We start from the raw sequence: 14,377 nt of genomic DNA on the forward strand, positions 1-14,377 counted from the left end.
TGCCCCGGCTTCTCAAGAAATGTTAACTCTTCCGCCTAACTGTCCCCACCCCTACAAACCGAGGGACGTTTAAGTCCCCCTCCCTTACCGATTCACTATTCAAAAGTAGTATCCCACAGAACACTCCTCACGATAAGAAATGTTTCAGTAACCCCTTCCTTAACCCCTCCACTTACTCTGATTCTCCACACCTTTACTCGTTTTTAGTGTTCCCTTGCCTTCCTGTTTTTAACCCAAGAGCTGTATTTCCCTCAAAAAATAATCCTCCCTAAACCATCTCTCCAATTTTACTCTTGAATTTACTTTTCCAGTATTAAGCTTCCTCATAAATTACATCTCCCACTTACCTATCCAAAACCTCTCCACAGCTTACTTATAATGTTGATCAGCTCTGACCAAATCAACTCTATTAACGTTCTCAAAAATGTATTTTGTGTTCCATTTCCTCCAAACTAACACTCTCCAACTTAACAAATTTGCCCCAAACTGCCCTCAAACTTTGTGAATCTATTTCAGAAAGACCACCACAGTCACTAAAAAAACCATTTCCCAAGCACACTCCCAGTATCTCAACAATGATCTTTCCAAATATTCTCTACCAATTCACTGGAATCACTCATAACTCAAGACTGCCATGCCCATTTCCCTAAAGACTCTAATTACAGAGCCTACTCAAATTAATACATTATCTCTATCATTAAATGCATCTACACATGCAGGTGTGTGTGTGTTGACAAATACACATATATGGGACCCTGCAGAACATCAAGTCTGTATTTCATCCTAATCCCTTGGATATGGGATTTTCTCAAATTTACAAGGAAAATTCCTTAGTGCCAACCAAGATTTTCCAGCATCCAAAGCCTTATCTTGTGAGGTCACTTATCTATTAAATTAATAATCACTAAACATTGTTTCCACTATAATCATGCCCAACACCTTGCTTAAGATGTCCACCATCAGTCTAACCCACACCACCCACTTGCCAAGGCCTACCTATGTCTGAGGCAGGTCCTGGAAACAACTCTAGACCAAATCAGGTAAGTTACAGCAAAAAAGTTAGACGGGCAAAGTAACCTATCTGGACCGTATTAGGCTTTTCAAAGCTCTGGGTCTCCACAAGTCCTTCATTATTAAATTTGGTGACTAAATGTAGAAGGGAGGGTGGGAAATGTGATGAATGACCTGGAGCTACATTCTAGAAGTAATCCTGGAGCGAAGCTGCACCTGGGTGGAGTACCAATAATACCTATTTTGTGTCTTGTCATATTTTTCTCACTGCCACTAAATATGCTCTGAAACATGCAGTAACATCAAACACCCTGCTCTAAACAGGGAGGGTCAGAAAGTATTCTTTGTTCAGAGGGTGAACAAGTGAATTAAGCGTGTAAGGAATACAATGCAAATACAAAGGGTCTAAAGGATACCAGCATTGGACTGCTAATGGTTTCAAATGTCAGCTTCTAGGACCACAGCAAGGCACTGAGGGAGAATCTCAAAAACCACAGTCAGGTAATAAGCACCTGAGAGTGAAGCCTTTGATTGTACAAAGGAAAAGGTGACAGACAACAAAGACAAAAATGAATACTACTGCAGAACTGGACAAGCAAAAGTTTGAGACTAAAACGAAAGCATTAGAGGCCTGCTCTAGGTTGTTAATATCACCAATAGAAGATAAGGAAGGTTTCAAGCACTGAGATTTAAAAACAAATCAAAAGGGGCACCTGGTAGTTCAGTCCATTAAGCATCCGACTCCTGATTTCTCAGCTCAGGTCATGGTCTCACAGTTTATTGGACTGAGCCCCGTGTCAGACTCTGCTTAGACAGCCTGAAGCCTGCTTGGGATTCTCTTCCTCTCTCTGCCCCTCACCAGCTGGCACACTCACTCTTTCTTTTTTTTTTTTTTTTTTTTTTTAATGTTTTATTTNCACAAACCGCGAGATCATGACCCAAGCGAAAGTCGGACGCTTAACCAACTAAGCCACCCAGGCACACCCACCACACTCACTCTTTCAAATATAAAGAAATAAACCTTAAAAAAAACACAAGTTAAAAAGCAGTAATGTTTAACTATACTTTGTTTTTGGAAATGGCAATATAGCTCCTTTAGATATGTTCAATAAATGATAAATAACTACAAATAAGAATGTATTTAGAACTATACATCTGGGATTACTATCTATATAGGTAATAAATGAAATGAGCAAACAATCAGCCTCCTAAGAACAATAAGAAATATAGGTGATAAAAGTCACTATAGAACAACAACAAAAAAAACCCTGAAAAAACTATAGAGGCCATTTTAGATTGCTTAGGATGTCTCCTTCATAATATCCACCCATTCTTTCTACTTTTTACCTGAACCTCTTTATGTATACAAATTATCACCACACAGTTTCTGCAAACAAAGACTGATGGGGTTTTGAGGAGCTCAAGTAGGGGTCAAAAGATCTCAATACCTCTATCATTATGCTATTTTTAAAAATACTTATGCATATGCACTATTATCTTTATAAGATCATAGGTGGCAAGGATGGTCCTCATATGCACGGAGAAGGAATAGGCTCCTGGCATTATTTCCAAGATAGCATTATGTTTTCCCCATATTTTCTCTGCTGCGAGCAACTTACTCTCCTTTTCATCTCTTATTCAGATTCAGGTCAAAACCAACCTCATTGATTTCTGTTCTACCCATTTACTAGCTTCTATCAGTTTATCCATGTTCTACTGTCAACAAACTACACTCAGTTGTTTGCCTTTCATATTAGTATACCTCTACCTTACCTTTTCTTTTTCCTTGCACATGAATGGCTACAATTTTGCAAGTATAATTTATTTCTACAGAAATTTAAAGAACTAGTGAATGTAACAAATCTATTTATCTTCACCCCCACATCACAAGTCAGATACTATCATCTCTTGCCTGGATTGTTGTGACCACCCCTTCATCTTATCTCAAGCTTGGCTTTTCCAGAACAACCTGCTTCTCTCCTCACTTGGCTATCCATTCTTCTACTCCTTCAGCTTGCTGAAAGACCAACTTCTTGCTCCCCAGGGCCACTCCTATCAGTAAAATATCTCTTTGCAGTTTACATTACTCACTTAAACCATTCCATTTGTAATATCTACCAAGCTCCAGAATACACTCCACCATCTTCCTTCCCCAAAGACCAATTCTACTTTGTCCCACATTCAGCAATTATTCTCAGTAACTTCAACAATTATGCTGAAGTACTTTCTACATCCTGACCTTCCTCAACTCCTAAAACCTTCAGCTGCACTTCAGCCACTCACACATATATAATGAAAACAGGTCATCAACTGGAAGTGCTGTACCACAAGGATTATAACTTCAGAGACCTCTTTCTTTCTTTTTTTTTTTTTTTTAACCACAGCTACTTTATACTTCTACACCTGCTCTTTATGTCCTTTTGGCTTCACTTGTCTCCCCACACAATTTAAATCTGTCTATCAGCCATTTAATACTGCCCTCTCCAGAACATTATGACCTTCTATTATATTCACCATGCATCTCCCCAATGACAGACAATCTTCACCATCTGTTTTCTTCACACCCACACAGTGGGTGTTAAGTACCACCAGAAAGCTATGAAATCTTCCACAACTGATTTATTCTAAAGACAATTCTCTATGTCATTGACTAATTCCAAGTCATTTTCATATTTAAGTCTATAATTCCATCAAATACTCAATTACTTCCATAAAATTCCCTCAAATCACACCTTCTCCACCTGTAATGAAATCCTCTTTACAGCTTCTAAAATGCTGTATCTTTATCCATCTGTTACTTCTTGCCTTCAGTTTTGGAAAAAGAGCTGTTCCACCTTCTTAAAATAAACTTTTTAATACAATTCCTACATTCAATGTTTCCATATTCTCCCAACCTACTCAGTCCTTTATCCCCATGCACTCTGGAATTGCTCTCCTGAAGACTAAAAAAACAATTCCATGTACCAAATCATATGACCCACCACCAAAGTCCTTATCCTTTCTTTGAAAATGACACTTGAACTACCTCCCCTGGGTTATGTCACTGTATAGCAGGATTCTACTGTGGTCTCTCTAGTTGCTGCTTCTATCTCCAATGACCACTGGTCCTCTTCTCAGCCCAAATAGTGGGTATTTTCTCAAGTTTTATCCAGGAGGTTTCTCCCATTCTCTCTCCACTCCCTTCAGGATTTCTTCCCTTAATAACTGCTTCTACATTTTCATTCCTCATATGAATATCTTCCCCCAGCTCCCAAAAATAATCTTTAAACCATCACCCTCTGCTACAATCTAATTTATTCCATAGGAATTGGAATATATAATGATTTTTTTTAACTAGAGTCTTCAATTATTGCTTCAATTAACACCTCAATTATCAGTCCAAAAATTTCATGCCATTAGCACCCTACCAAATCCAGAATTAGCAGCTTCAATTATCAACTCTAGGTACATATTCCCAAATCTCTATTGGACCTCCTTCCTCAGATGAATCCAGTATTTCTAACTAAATAATTACCCTTACATACTTCCATTGGTGCTTCACACTGGCCATGTATCTTAGAATGAAATTAATTATTCTTCCCCACCAAAACAGTTCTACTAACCGACCCAATAGTTTTTATTAATGGCACTACCATTCTCAGTTACCCAAGAAAAGCCCTAAAGTTTCCCTTTTCTTTTCCTCCAGTATCCCAAAAGCCCATTTGTCATCAAACCCTTCAATTCTTTCTTCAAAGTAGTTCTGTATATCTCTTTCCTTTTATTACCACTACCATCACTGCAACCTAGACTCTCAACACTTCACACTTCTGTCAGAGCCTTTTGACTTTGTCTCCTAGTCACTAGGTTCTCCTCATTGGAAAAACAAAACAAAAACAGGTCACCAGATTTGTATTCTTAAATCACTCACTCAAAAACTATCAATGATTCCCCACTGCATACTGAGTCAAATTAAAAGTCCTTAGACTTCCAGAGGTGACTGGGTGGCTCAGTCATTTGGGCATCCGGCTCTTGATTTCCACTCAGGTCATGATCCCAGGGTTGTGGGATTGAGCCCTGTGTAGGGCTCTGCACTGATAGTGTGAATGAAGCCTGATTGGAATTCTCTCTCTCCCTCTCTCTGCCCTCCCCACCCCCACTTGTGCTCGCTCTCTCAAAATAAATAAACTTAAAAAAAAAAAAAGTCCTTAAATTGCCAAAAAACAGAAACTAGCCTACAGTCTAACCATCATGAAATGAATAAATACACGGTGATATGTTCATAATGGAATCCCACAGAGCAATGAAAAAGAACAAACTACTGCTATACACATCGTGGATGAATCTCACAGACATATGCTGAGCATGAGAAATCAGACACAGACGTATGATTCCACTAATAAGAAATTCAAAACCATAAAACTACTCTGCTGTGACAGAAATCAGAATAGTACAGCTGACCCCTGAACAACACAGGCTGGGGATCCAACCTCTCCCCCTCACTCCATGGTCAAAAATCTGGGTATAACTTTTGACTCCCAAAAACTTAACTACCAGTAGCCTACTGTTGACCAGAAGCCTTACTAATAACAAGCTGTAGATTAACACATATTTTGTAGATTATATGTAATATATACTGCATTCTTACAATAAAGTAAGCTGAAGAAAAGAAAATGTTAAGAGAATCATAAAAACACAATATTGTACCATAATTATCAAAAAAAATTCGACTTATAAGTTAATCTGCACAGTTCAAACCCATGTTGTTCAAGGGTCACTGTAGTTACTTTTTGGAGACAATCAACTTGGAGTGACAAATGAAGTAGTCTTCTGGAGTGTTACATTGACCTATAACCTTAAGATTTGAGCACTTGAGGGGTACCTGGGTTGCTCAGTCGGTTAAGCATCCGACTTTGGCTTAGGTCATGATCTCAGGATTCGTGGGTTCAAGCCCCGTGTAGGGCTCTGTGCTGACAGCCAGCTCAGAGCCTGGTGGAGCCTGTTTCAGATTCTGTGTCTCCCTCTCTCTCTGACCCTCCCCTGTTCACCTGGTCTCTCTCTCTCTCAGAAATAAATAAAACATTAAAAAAAAAAAAAAGATTTGAGCTCTTTATGTACATAAGGTTATATCCAAATAAATAAATAATTTTAAAACCTGTTTGGGTTTTTAGACGTTTCTCTGCTTTACAGGCTTATTTCCCTCCATTCATAAGATGAACCCTAAATTCCAGATAATCTAGACCATGAACCCCTAAACACATCCAGAACTTCTCTGCCACTCATATCACGCTCCCCTCTTCTTGGAATACCAACCCTCACCATCTTGCCTACTATAAACACTATTTATCCTTCAAGGCCAAAGCTGCATACCAACTACTCCACAAAGTCGAACCTGCCACAGTACTTCTGTCATAGGTATGTACACATTTTTGTCCCTGGTTAAACTCCTGAAGAAAATGAACTCCATCATATATATACATATATACATGTGTCCTTCACATTGCCTATCATGGAATCTTGAACACAGTAAGTGTACAAAAATATTCCCTGAAGAAATTCTGGCAGTCCTTCAAAAGCACCCTTCAATCTCACCCCTCCTTCTCAAACCTACCCATTACTGTCTCCACTCACAATTCAAATTCCTCAATCTATACATTTAATCATTCAACAAAGAATTGAAGAACTATTATGCAAGAAACTGTAACTACCCACTCTAACGTTACCTCCCCCCCCACGAACTACCCCAACATGTATTTGAGTTTCAGTTGCTGCCTTCTTAAGCTCACCACAGCTCTAAATTCCCAGTCACCCTCCCCTCCTCTCATCCAATCACATCCTACCCCCTCATTTCTAATCCTGCTACTATCAAACTAATTCAAGGCCTTCTTAAAGTTTCTCCAGTGGCCTTGTAACTGGGTTTCTCACTCCCAATCTTACTCTACCATCATACTGCTACCAATCTGTCCTGTATAATATAGCTATCAGCAGGTTAAGGTATTTAATACACAGTCTTTGATTCCATTCTCTACTCAAAAAAGTTCAGAAGCTATACATTAATGATACATTAACATACTTTAATCCTATGCGAACATATTTCCATCCTCAAATCCTCACCATAACCCTTGCCAGAAGGCATAAGAATTAACGATTTCTTGATGAGAAAACAGTCTCAGAAAGGAAGTAATTCTCTCCATAATCATAGCACAGGTAAACAGAAAGGCCAAGACTAAAACTTGGCTTCTATTTGCTTCCTAAGCACAACACTACATCATGGCAAATACAAACTACTTAGCTTAGCTTTCAAGGTCATCCATTTTCTACACAACCCCACTGACTCTTCCTACTTTTTATCATATTATACCCTATTCATGAACTCTCTGCAGTCCAAACTAGAAGCTGTGATCAACTAGTCACAAAATTAGCTTATGAGTGACAGACATCTTTTTTCTTAGCCAAACAAAATAGAATGGAAAACACATAAGGTTATGGTTACTGAAGCTTTTTTATACATACCCACAAACATTCACACATGCATATATCAGGTGAGGATGTGACAAGTATTTCTTACTGTGGATCACAGTTTAAAAAAAAATTAAAAACTCTCTATTCCCCACATATCCAAGACTTCTCAACTCCAAGTCTTTGCTTTTGCTAATTCTTCAGATTGGAATGCTCTCTTTCCATTCATTTCTATCAGCCAGAATCCTATTCATCCCTTCAAAAACTAACTAAAATGCCATTTGCATGCCATTCAGTGTAGTCCCAGGTTTTCCCCCAAATATTTTTTCTTACCTTTTAACTTCAGTAACATTCAGATTTTCTTATGATACGTTGGTCATAGCGTAGTTATTTGTGTACAAATCCAACTCCACTAGTAGAATATAAATCCCAAAAGATTTATTCCTGACCGCCTCTAACAATGCTTCTGCATATAACAAACGTTTATTATCTGTTGACTAGAGACAATGTACCCCATCACTGTCTGAAACCTCAATTATAAATCCCCATAACTTCTGCTACATTCTGAACTTGTTTACTCTTATCCTTCAAATTGTCTTACAATCTTACTCCCCAAAATATCCATTTCAAATAATCCTCTACACTTTCAATCTTCTCTTGCTGTCCTCTAAACATAACCTATCATATATCAATTATGTTTTCCTTCTTTCAGAATCATACTTTCTGCAGAATAACCTTTCCTTCTCCATCTGGTTGTCTTCCACTTTATTCCTAGTTCTCTAGCATTTATAATAATAGACCTTACAATCTTTAAACAGATTCTTCTTTCATTTTCTCTTCAACTTGACCACCTCAATTATTTCAATTCATTATAGTATATATCTTTCTGTCAGCCCCTATAAAATCCTTTGTAGAAAAAAGGCAGGTAGGGGCACATGGGTGCCCATTAAGCGTCCAACTTCGCTCAGGTCATGATATCACAGTTCATGAGTTTGAGTCCTGCATTGGGCTCACTGCCGTCAGCACAGAGCCCACTTTGGATCCTCTGTCCCCTTCTCTCTCAAAAATAAACAAACATAAAAAAGAAAAGGAAAGGAAAAAAAGCAGGTAATGAATAAATTGAAACAAACAAAAATATACAGATCATTTAGATTTTCTAAACTATCTGATACTTTCTCATTCATTTATTCAACAAGCATGTGTCTAGTAGACACATGCCCTCAATTCTCTGTCTATTCTATTCTGTAATTCAGAAAGCAGCTTTGAGAAAAGCATGCAGGAAAATGCCAGGATAGCAGAGCCAAGTTGACTCATGCTCTTCACTCACAGAGACCAAGTAATTTGTGGGGTACAGGCTCATAAAAGGAAAAACTAAAAGTTACACTAGACATAGATGGAAACAGATCCCCCCCTCCCCGGTTGTTCAAGGGAGCTCAAATCTACCCAGCAAAGGAGAATTTGAAAAGGAACAAACCAGTAGGAGTAGCTAAAATGAAATAGGCAGAAAGCATTAAGACAAAAATAGATCCAGACTCTAGGTTCATTCTAGGGCTGCAAGAGAAATTTGGAGCAATTTAGTTCCTCTCCTGAGATCCCTAAGGAATCCGTTCAAATATCTAGCTAAAGTATGGTACACTTAAATCCTTTCCCCAAACCTTAGCCAATACTCATTTCCCCATTCCCTGAACTCCTACAGCATTCACTATCCATAAAACTCATTTGGGAGCTTAATCATAAACTATCACTATCTTGTTCCCAGTAATGAAAGTGTTTAACAAATATACCTAGAATTTATTTACATATTAAAATCTGTGAGGTCCTCTTTAAAACAATCACCTTGGGAGGCTACCACTTACTCATTTATTCACTCCATCCATCCAACCATCTCATGCACTTAGCTAACATTTATCTAGTGTTCAACTACTATAAGGGAAGCTATCACCACTCTTCAAAATATTTCTAACTTCCTCACTGGGAGCGTTTTCCAAAGTAATTCAGTTAATAAGTCAACCACGAAAACCATTCCTATATCTGTGACTAAACGAATTTAAACCAAAACTATTCTTTATTCACTCTCTTTGCTATCGACAGATCTTCAGCATTTCTAAAAATCAAATCTTTCAAACTAAAAAGATTTGTCACCAATGAGACTATTCACAATAACATTATGCCTCATACTATTTGTAACTATACCATACTAAAGGGATTATGAACTCTGAAGATAGGGACCATCTTTAACCCACCTTTAAAAGAAAGCTCCATCCCCCAGGAGCACACAATAGGTACTTAACATATTGAACAGAATGTGATAGAGGTTCAGAAGGGAATTCAGAAAAGGTGATCCAAAAAAGTTCTGAACACTACTATTGAAAATGACTACCAAAATAAAAAAAATTTTCATCTGGAGGTATACTTTTTTTGGGGGGGGGAGGGAGGGAGAGAGAGAGAGAGAGAGAGAGAGAGAGAGAGAGAGAGAGAGAGAGAATCTTAAGCAGGCGCCACACTCAGGGCTCAATCCCACGACCCTGGGATCATGACCTAAACCAAAAATCAAGAGTTGGATGCTCAAATGACTGAGCCACCCAGGCACCCCTGGAGGTATACTGTTGATATTTTAAAAAGTCAACTTTCTGATATCTTACACTATTACTAAATTACTTCACAACTGTCCTTTTCCCCCTAAATGAATATAAATACTATAAATTCCTTGAGAGAAGAAATTTCACCTAACACTTTTTTATTATCATACCAAAATGAATTAGATCAGATTCTTAAAGCAACTAAATATCTCTAAGTAGTCATTTAGATCTAAAGAAAATACAAATTAAATCAGCCACCAACTCCAGATCCAGATTTACTCAGATTAAACTAGCCTCAGATTAGAAGAGAACCTTAGGTCCCACCCCTTGATGGTTTGCAAGATTGTTCTAGTCCCATTCTAATCCATTCTGTCTTCTTCCCTTAAATCTAAAGGCTTCACCAGTCAGATATCCTTTTTATCCCTCACTCTCTCAAACACACAAATACAATTTAGTCTACAATACTCCCATCGTGTTCAGTCATTTCACACAGTCCCACTATTATCACTGACAGTGAACACTACTTTCTATCAGTCATTCAACAAGTTATTTACTAAGCACTTAATCAAACCGTTTTGAGTTTTCCCAAAGATTAAGAAAGTTTCCACTCCAGGGGCGCCTGGGTGGCTTAGTCGGTTAAGCGTCCGACTTTCGCTTAGGTCATGATCTCGCGGTTCGTGGGTTCGAGCCCCGCGTCGGGCTCTGTGCTGACTGCCAGCTCGGAGCCTGGAGCCTGTTTCAGTCTGTGACTCCCTCTCTCTCTGACCCTCCCCTGCTCACACCGTCTCTCTCTCTCTCCTAGAAATAAATAAAACATAAAAAAAAAAAAATTTTTTAAAAAAAAAAAAGAAAGTTTCCACTCCAGAGTGGATTGCAGTCTAGCCATTCTTTGCAAAACAAATAATTCCCATAAGCAAATATAAGATTTAGCAGTATATAATCTACATGTGAATGCTGTTTTTACATAAAGAAGATTCTCAAGAGGCAATGTTACTTAAACAAGACTTCCAAAAAGGGGAGCAAGTTCTTTCTATTCTCCCCATATCCATCATACTGACTTGGTGATGTTAAGCCTCATACGCAAATTTCAAATACTCAATATTTTATTAATCTATCCGAATATATAAGCAGCATACTTTTTTGCACCATATTCCCACCATATTAGTGACTTAAATATGCATATTCTTTGTAACTGCCACAAATCTATCTCACCACTATAATTTTAAATCTCCTTCACATCTACTATATCCAAATGTCCTCAGAATTCTTTACCCTTTCTTCAGCCTCCCACAAAATTATCACCACCTCCATCATACAGACCTTCATCCTTTTCCCCCTGCGATCACACTTCCCCATCCCTCGTTCCCTCCACAAAAAAAAAGAAACACATTATCCACACCAATTCACTCCTTCCTAAAAATTCTTATTAAAATTGCCAATAGAAGCATGGAAAGAACAATGAGGGGTCATTTAATCCATTCCCAGAGTCCTCACTCTAAAACGCTTCAGAAGATAGTCAAAGAACACTGCACAGTTGAGCTGATAACTAATTCCAAGATGAATAACTATCATTGCCAGGCAACTCTTTCTCATCACTAACCAGCAACCCTTCTGCTGCAAAGATGCTGTTTCCTACAACCTAGTGTTTCTTACAGGTCCATCCATCCAACTTCCCTTTACCTTCTCATCCAGTCTGTTTCCAGTATAATTTTAAATGCTAGCTCTTTAAGCATATTATTTAAAGATATAAAGACAGTTAATAAAAAAGCTAAAATAAAAACTATTGAAGGTTTGAAAGGAAAAAGGGGATAATGTCAGTGACATGAATCCTTTCCATTCACAGAAGTCTTTCAACTCCTTCAGAATGTCATTTTGATCAATCAAGAAATAACAGTACATGCATATTATATTACTTGGAGACCTGAAGAAAGGCATGATAAGAACTGTAACAATTAACGCTTACAAGTAGTAGCCTCTGGAAAGTGGGATTGCAATGGACAGGTGAGACAGGGCTTGCCCTTGTGAGTTTTTCATTATAAGCTCTCTCAGGACAATTTTACTTTTTAATTATGTACATGTATACTTCCATACAATTTAAAAGGGAAAAAATAATACATATTATATTTAAGTCCATTACTTACAAAAATTAAAAGAAATGATAATATACAGTGCAGGTGAGAGAAAAGAAAACAGAACCTCTCATTCTGTGATGACAATTAAAATGGGGACATTCTACGATGTAATATACTGAAGCCCCTGAAAACAAAGAGTAAATTTAAAGTACTGACAAAGTTTTCCAAATTTAAAACAAGTAATCCTGGATTATTTCCATTTTAAATATTTTTTAATAAAAGCCCTTCTCATCTCTAATGCTAAATTCTCATCCTCCTTTAGATAAATTTGCTAAACGAATAAAAGACTGAATTTTCCCATCCCTCTCCCAAATTTCTTCCCCATTAATCCCTCCACCCTCTACTTCCATAAAAAGATATTTCATACTACCTTCTCTCCAGCTGAAAATACAATGTAACATATACAGACTTTCTTAATAATAAAAAGTGAATAATTTTCAGGCAAATCTTAACAGTATGATTTTAGCCTAGATTTCCCTCTTAGAAATCCAGTCTGGTGGGAGCTAAGCAAATCCAATAGGCCTTGGTTCATTTCCTGATATGGAAATGCTAATATTCACTCTAACTTGGCTCTAGAATCATCCAGTCTCTTCAAGTTCCCCTAAACCTCAAGACAACCAGTCCTGACCTCCTTGCAACCTAAGACCAAAACAGATATTCTAGATCCTCCATTCTGCAGGCCCACACTTTGCAGGCTGATGCATTTTCTTCAATACCACAATGCCTCCGTGAGAGTATACATTCAGGAACCATGAATAGCAAAAAGTCTCCCACCAGCCCCAGAGTTATGGAACCAATCCAGTCAGACTAATTTGGGCTCCAAATGGAATCTCCAAAGAAAGGCCACCGTGCATGGGCTCCCCCCCCACCCCCATTAATTATAACCCTGTGTACTGCAACCCGGGGTGAATAATATGGCATCAGTTCTCCTGGACCAGATAAGCCGGGCAGTGAAGAAGAAAACCTCCAAGTCCAGTAATTTCCATTCCGGCATTAGTGTTCACCCTGCCTCTAGTAAATGCCAATACTTAAAATTTGCTAAAATCTAAACTCATGACCAAGGGAATCCCTGAAGTCCAGGCGTTTTTATTTCCTGTTGGTTTTTTTTTTAACCGTCTGTTTTAGAGATTGTAATATTCACTGGTGCAGGTTCAAAAGGTCTCAGACCAAACTACAAGCTAAGGTCTAATTCTCAGTGACCCCAACCACTGCGGGACCCACACTTACCAGATGTCATCTACAGAAGAGCCCAAACAGGTTCAGAACTAGGCCATCCCGGCCCATCTGGAATAACTCTTTAGTCCTTGGGCCAACATTTATTAATTCTCCTACATCTGTCTATTCTATCATGCATTCTCTTCATAGTCTCTAGTATTTAGCACTTCCTCTGGCTTCGAACGCTATCCTTTCTATTCGCGGAAACTCCTTGTATCCGTTCTTTCCTTTCCTTAGAAACGCTTCAGTTCTTTCCATAACGAAATACCTAATGTATCTATCTGCACAATGAACACCCTCCGGACTCCTCGGTACTCCTCCACGACCACCCTCTGCATTCCTCCACCTATCCGGCATCTTTCCCTCCGGCCTCTCTCCCCGAACACACTCCCAACTACGTTTCCCTCAAGGATTCCCTTTTCTCCAACCCCTTCCCTTCCCTTCTCCCAAAGAACACTCCGGCGGCAACAGTGACTGAGGCCTGCGGTGCATAAAGCACTGCACCAGGCACGACGGACAGAGACCTGGTGTCTCCCTAGCCTTTTCACACCCACACCCAGCACCCTTCGGCCTCCCCCTGCCCCTCCCACCTCCTTCCCTACCTCTGANTCCCCAGGGCCCGGGCCTGCCAGGCCCAGCGCTTTACCGCGGGCGGGCGCCGAGTCGCGCGGTCACTGACTGCAGGCGGCGGCAGCTCCAACCCTTCTAGGGTCCTTGAGAGAAGGGGAAGGGGGGAGGGGAGAGAACTTTTGCTGTGGCAGCTTCGGCAACAGCTCCCACCCCTGCGCCTTTCTCCTCTTCCTCCCCCTCCTCCTCCTCCTCTTCCTCCTTCTCTTCCTCCTCCCAGAGCAGTCGAGACGCAGACATGCCACGGCTAGAGCGCCGCCGCGGTCGCCGCCACTGCCGGCGCGGTGGATTGTGGGAAGCCCTGCACACGGGAAGCGCTCCGCGACGCCCTCCCTTCCTGGCCCGGGGACCAGGCTGGGACAACCCAGCGTGGCTCTG

The 14,377-nt window shown here is 39.5% G+C and overlaps 1 protein-coding gene across 3 annotated transcripts in view; it reads right to left on the reverse strand.

Annotated features, from left to right (window-relative positions):
- The window catches only part of ZNF148 (zinc finger protein 148), a 131,324-nt gene extending 117,152 nt beyond the window's left edge, over positions 1–14,172 (reverse strand). For all 3 annotated transcript variants that reach the window (XM_077767635.1, XM_077767633.1, XM_077767632.1), the window contains exon 1: positions 14,019–14,172. The gene's annotated coding sequence lies outside the window, so the exon portion shown is untranslated. The remainder of the gene's footprint in view (positions 1–14,018) is intronic.
- Between the last annotated feature and the right edge of the window lie 205 nt (positions 14,173–14,377).

Source organism: Crocuta crocuta, unplaced genomic scaffold (genome assembly GCF_008692635.1).
Source record: "Crocuta crocuta isolate KB4526 unplaced genomic scaffold, BGI_CrCroc_1.0 scaffold45, whole genome shotgun sequence".
Lineage (NCBI taxonomy): Eukaryota > Metazoa > Chordata > Mammalia > Carnivora > Hyaenidae > Crocuta > Crocuta crocuta.